This window comes from Bombus affinis, unplaced genomic scaffold (assembly GCF_024516045.1).
Source record: "Bombus affinis isolate iyBomAffi1 unplaced genomic scaffold, iyBomAffi1.2 ctg00000082.1, whole genome shotgun sequence".
NCBI lineage: Eukaryota > Metazoa > Arthropoda > Insecta > Hymenoptera > Apidae > Bombus > Bombus affinis.
The window spans coordinates 220,001-226,014 of record NW_026108830.1 but is presented as its reverse complement, the minus strand read 5'-3'; the positions used below and the strand labels follow the sequence as shown (position 1 = coordinate 226,014).

Sequence of the window (6,014 nt, the reverse complement as noted above, 5' to 3'; positions counted from 1 at the left end):
CGTTTTCTAGAAACGGAACTATGCGACGGGACGTTGGGACTTTGAAGAAGTTCGGCCGGTGCGAAAAGACCGAAAAGGTTTTTTCGAGTTATCTCGCTTAAAAGTGTTACAAGGTAGGAATATTTTTGCATAAATGGACGTATCTCGACGTTTTACGTCGGGATTAAGCGTTTATTTGGTCGCTGGAACGTTTTCTAGAAACGGAACTATGCGACGGGACGTTGGGACTTTGAAGAAGTTCGGCCGGTGCGAAAAGACCGAAAAGGTTTTTTCGAGTTATCTCGCTTAAAAGTGTTACAAGGTAGGAATATTTTTGCATAAATCGACGTATCTCGACGTTTTACGTCGGGATTAAGCGTTTATGTCGTCCCCAAGACCTTCTACAAAGTTTCGATTTTTTCGTTGGGACTTTGAAAAATTTCCGTATCGAACACGTTTTTTCGAGTTATCTCGCTTAAAAGTGTTACAAGGTAGGAATATTTTTGCATAAATGGACGTATCTCGACGTTTTACGTCGGGATTAAGCGTTTATTTGGTCGGTTGAACGTTTTCTAGAAACGGAACTATGCGACGGGACGTTGGGACTTTGAAGTATTTCGCACCGGTACGTAGGGACTTAGAAAAATTTCGGCCGGCGCGAAAAGTCCGAAATGGTTATTTCGAGTTATTTCGTTAAAAAGCGTTATAAGGTATAATTTTTTTGACAGGGATCGTTATATCTCTATTAAATACAATCGGATTAAACATTTTTGTCGAATTTTTTGAAAAATTAGCTTCCGTCGGACTGATACGACTGGGATATTTTTGCAATTTTTTCGTTAATTAATGTTACAAGGTATATATTTTTTTACATATTTCGTGTTATTTTAACGTGTTTTAATCGATTATAAAGTTATTTTTTGTCCATAGTCGATAAAACTGTATGTTTACTGATGCAATTTTTCGGTGAAAAAAAAAATTAATTTTTTGGTAAAAATGCATTTATAATATGTTAATAATGCTTGTGGTAAAATATTTCGATGGTTGGATATCGCCTTTATATAGTAGTTATTGAACGTGCGAGCGACTAAGTTCCAGCGTCCCTTCCGAACGGTACGTTGCTACGGAGGTTTTGCACCATAAGCGCGCGGCCGCTAGCCCGACCGGCGCCGGCCTTCCGGCCGGCCCCTTGGTATCTATAAGAGAAGCGTCGAGCCGGACGGTTCGGTCGGAACAGCGCTGGGCGCGTGGCTATTCTACGGCCTCGGTTGAGAATTCAGTCACCGCTCCTCGAGTCTTAGTGTATTTTACGCTATTTCTCGACTGTTCCTCCGTTCTCGTACTGGTTTTTTCTCTACACTGCTGCGCCGCGGGTCGAAGTCTAGGACGTAATGACCGTTAACGTGGCAAGCTTCCCCTTAGTCGGGAAGCTGGTGACCTGTGTGCACGTATTTGACAAAAGTTGGATGCGTGTGTGCTTGTACTTACGGAGTAGCCATTCTTGCAGAGACCATCGGTTGTAAGCTATTTGTAGCTGCACGATGGTCCTTTTGGCGTTCTGTAGAGTGCGTTATCTTCTGGTAACGCGTCTCTACAGAGGTGTTGAAGCTTATAAAAGAATATTCTTACGGTATGTCCAGCATGCGTATACGTGCTTTACCGCTAAGTTATATTCTACGAGAGAAGTTGGAGGAGAAAAGTTACAAACAGAAATAATTCTGTGAAGTATGAATCTTTGTATCGATATATGATGGTGAGAGAGGAGGAGAATTAAAGTGGCTGAGTGACGTTGTTACTGAACCATGGAACGTTGCTCTCTAAGTCATATTACATATATATATAAAATGAAAAGTCTCGTCGTACGGTGCTTACGTCCCACCTACGACACAGAGAGAACTTTTAAACGAAAATGCTGGTTTTTGGGAATATATTATAAGATCCCTGGTTGATCCTGCCAGTAGTCATATGCTTGTCTCAAAGATTAAGCCATGCATGTCTCAGTACATGCCGCATTAAGGTGAAACCGCGAATGGCTCATTAAATCAGTTATGGTTTCTTAGATCATACCTACATTTACTTGGATAACTGTGGTAATTCTAGAGCTAATACATGCAAACAGATTCCGACCAGAGATGGTAGGAATGCTTTTATTAGATCAAAACCAATCGGTGGCGGATGGCTCGTCTGTCCGTCCATCGTTTGTTTTGGTGACTCTGAATAACTTTGTGCTGATCGCATGGTCATCTAGCACCGGCGACGCATCTTTCAAATGTCTGCCTTATCAACTGTCGATGGTAGGTTCTGCGCCTACCATGGTTGTAACGGGTAACGGGGAATCAGGGTTCGATTCCGGAGAGGGAGCCTGAGAAACAGCTACCACATCCAAGGAAGGCAGCAGGCGCGCAAATTACCCACTCCCGGCACGGGGAGGTAGTGACGAAAAATAACGATACGGGACTCATCCGAGGCCCCGTAATCGGAATGAGTACACTTTAAATCCTTTAACGAGGACCAATTGGAGGGCAAGTCTGGTGCCAGCAGCCGCGGTAATTCCAGCTCCAATAGCGTATATTAAAGTTGTTGCGGTTAAAAAGCTCGTAGTTGAATCTGTGTGTCACAGTGTCGGTTCACCGCTCGCGGTGTTTAACTGGCATTATGTGGTACGTCCTATCGGTGGGCTTAGCTCCTCGCGGGCGGTCCAACTAATATCCCATCGCGGTGCTCTTCACTGAGTGTCGAGGTGGGCCGATACGTTTACTTTGAACAAATTAGAGTGCTTAAAGCAGGCTACCTTCGCCTGAATACTGTGTGCATGGAATAATGGAATAGGACCTCGGTTCTATTTTGTTGGTTTTCGGAGCCCCGAGGTAATGATTAATAGGGACAGATGGGGGCATTCGTATTGCGACGTTAGAGGTGAAATTCTTGGATCGTCGCAAGACGGACAGAAGCGAAAGCATTTGCCAAAAATGTTTTCATTAATCAAGAACGAAAGTTAGAGGTTCGAAGGCGATCAGATACCGCCCTAGTTCTAACCATAAACGATGCCAGCCAGCGATCCGCCGAAGTTCCTCCGATGACTCGGCGGGCAGCTTCCGGGAAACCAAAGCTTTTGGGTTCCGGGGGAAGTATGGTTGCAAAGCTGAAACTTAAAGGAATTGACGGAAGGGCACCACCAGGAGTGGAGCCTGCGGCTTAATTTGACTCAACACGGGAAACCTCACCAGGCCCGGACACCGGAAGGATTGACAGATTGATAGCTCTTTCTTGATTCGGTGGGTGGTGGTGCATGGCCGTTCTTAGTTGGTGGAGCGATTTGTCTGGTTAATTCCGATAACGAACGAGACTCTAGCCTGCTAAATAGACGTAACTTATGGTATCTCGAAGGCCCCCGGCTTCGGTCGGTGGGTTTTTACTACCAACGTACAAACAAATCTTCTTAGAGGAACAGGCGGCTTCTAGCCGCACGAGATTGAGCAATAACAGGTCTGTGATGCCCTTAGATGTTCTGGGCCGCACGCGCGCTACACTGAAGGAATCAGCGTGTTTTCCCTGGCCGAAAGGCCCGGGTAACCCGCTGAACCTCCTTCGTGCTAGGGATTGGGGCTTGCAATTATTCCCCATGAACGAGGAATTCCCAGTAAGCGCGAGTCATAAGCTCGCGTTGATTACGTCCCTGCCCTTTGTACACACCGCCCGTCGCTACTACCGATTGAATGATTTAGTGAGGTCTTCGGACTGGTGCGCGGCCAATGTGATAAGCATTGCCGATGTTACCGGGAAGATGACCAAACTTGATCATTTAGAGGAAGTAAAAGTCGTAACAAGGTTTCCGTAGGTGAACCTGCGGAAGGATCATTAACGATATAACACAAAAACTTAAAGAATTTGACTTGAACACTTGAAAAATACGAAACTGTATAAGTCGGTAAGGAGCCGTACTCCTCCTATATCGACGAACCAAAGTATATACGACGTATCAACAAGCTATATACTTTAACAAAGAACAGTTAAATTCGCCCGGAGCGTGGCTTACTCCGTTGGCAAAATGATGAAAAGACATAAGGAGGAGACGACCCTTCAGCTACGAAACTATATGAAGAGAAGGTGGCACTCTCTCTCGATCATCGGGATGAAGAGATACATACATATATATATATATATATATATATATATATATATATACATACATAAACGAATTCGAGGCGCCTGCGTGAGGTCGTACACAGAAAGACCCGCCGCCTGCGAATAACAAAATATATACGAATTCGAGGCGCCTGCGTGAGGTCGTACACAGAAAGACCCGCCGTCTGCGAATATTATGATTTTATAATAAAACTATAAATGGGAACTTGAGCTTTCGAAAATTAAACTTTGACACGAATATCGAACGAAAAATTACGAATGGAAACCACCCGTAAAGAGAAATGAGATCGAGGCGCTTGCGTGAGGCCGTATACAGAAAGACCCGCCGCCACGATCTCGTATTTTTTTTTTGCGTCGTGGAGACCGTACAAACGAATAACAAAATCTCTAAAGTGCCTCGTGTCGGAGAGATCATGCTCGCCTATTCTCTTCTATGTTTCGTGGTCTGTGTTGCGTTTGCTCTCCTCCTAGCAACGGGACATCGAAGACTCCTCTTTGGGATCGAACGAAGCGACTAAAACGAGTCGACGAGAGCGAAAGTACGAGTAGCGAGTCGCGCATGTAGAAAGGATACCGACATATCTTCGAAGGTTCTCTTCGAAGATCCATGGATACCTTATGCGCGTCGACCTCTCGTCTCTTTCACCGCTCTCGGTCGTTCTCGAAACGTGCTTCCTACCCATAGGGCGTGTGTTCTTCGTATGTCGTTTTGTTCGAAATAACGAAACCACTTGTAACATACTCGTGGATCGGGTAACCTAGAACGAAAACGCATTGCGTGGATGTTGGCCCGCTATGATAATGATAATGATGACGATGACTATGATGACGATGCGTAGCAACGATTCGTAACTAGTCTAGCCGAAGTTGGTTCAGAGGGGACCGCAGGCTGTCTACCCTCGATGTCGTGAGTCGGACACCCGTGCCGTCGCTAGAGTTTTTTCAAAGCTCGGCTTCTGGATATTGGGAAGAAAGACCGCTCGAGGACGATGGCTGCGCGTGCGTCCCATCGAATTTTTTTTTTTTTATACCACCTGAACGACTAAAGTTTCGTCTAGTTCGTCGCATATAACCCGTTCAGAGGGGACCGCAGGCTGTCTATCCTCGTTGTCGTGAGTCGGACACCCGTGCCGTCGCTGAAGTTTTTTCAAAGCTCGGCTTCTGGATATTGGGAAGAAAGACCGCGCGAGGTAGATGGATGCGAGTCCCATCGAATTTTTTTATTTTTTAAAAAAACAATCACCTGAACGGAGATGTGTTCTCTTTCGTCGATTTTTCACGCTTTGAGTCGTCGCGATCGCCATCCGTTCGGAGGAGATCGCCGACTTCGAAGCCTCGATGTCGTGAGTCGGACACCCGTGCCGTCGCTAGAGTTTTTTCAAAGCTCGGCTTTTGGATATTGGGAGGAAAGACCGCTCGAGGCCGAGGGTCGCGCGAGTCCCATCGAATCTTTACATCACCCGAACGATGGAGGCGCACGCTCTTTTTCTTGAATAATTGGACGAGAGGAATGCATATCGTATTATATATACACACACACACATATATATGGGCTAGCCACCGTGCGTATTTCTTCGCGAGATCGTGTGCTGCACAGAGGATTCAGAATCGGGTGTTATATCCCCGTCGTTTCCTGACGAACGGAGCTTCGATCTCGATGGTTGTTATATATCATAATGTACTTTTCGCCCGGCCGGCGGACGCGCGTATCTTCGCGCGTTCGTCGGATTTCATTTTCGAACGTTTTCGTGTCGTCGATCTTCCGGCGACTTCTGCGCGTCCGATTCCCGTTGGTCGGTCGTGTCGGATCTCGGCTTCGCTCGAACCGAGTATTAAGAGTACATGGAGTACAAGAGTTTTAAAAAATATATGAAAAGATTACCCTGAAC

General features: G+C 45.8%; 1 long non-coding RNA gene and 2 other non-coding genes across 3 annotated transcripts in view; all 3 read left to right on the top strand.

The window, feature by feature from the left end:
• Window positions 1-1,917: 1,917 nt before the first annotated feature.
• On the top strand, window positions 1,918-3,840 carry LOC126927337 (small subunit ribosomal RNA). Its single transcript, XR_007715389.1, has one exon. It is a non-coding gene; the product is annotated as a small subunit ribosomal RNA (ribosomal RNA).
• A 316-nt stretch (window positions 3,841-4,156) lies between these two features.
• Window positions 4,157-5,155, top strand: LOC126927288 (uncharacterized). Its single transcript, XR_007715356.1, has 2 exons — window positions 4,157-4,197; window positions 4,266-5,155. It is a non-coding gene; the product is annotated as an uncharacterized LOC126927288 (long non-coding RNA).
• Window positions 5,156-6,004: 849 nt separating this feature from the next.
• LOC126927346 (5.8S ribosomal RNA) overlaps window positions 6,005-6,014 on the top strand; it is a 155-nt gene continuing 145 nt past the window's right edge. The window contains exon 1 of the ribosomal RNA XR_007715398.1: window positions 6,005-6,014. This exon is cut by the window's right edge and continues 145 nt beyond it. This is a non-coding gene — a ribosomal RNA (5.8S ribosomal RNA).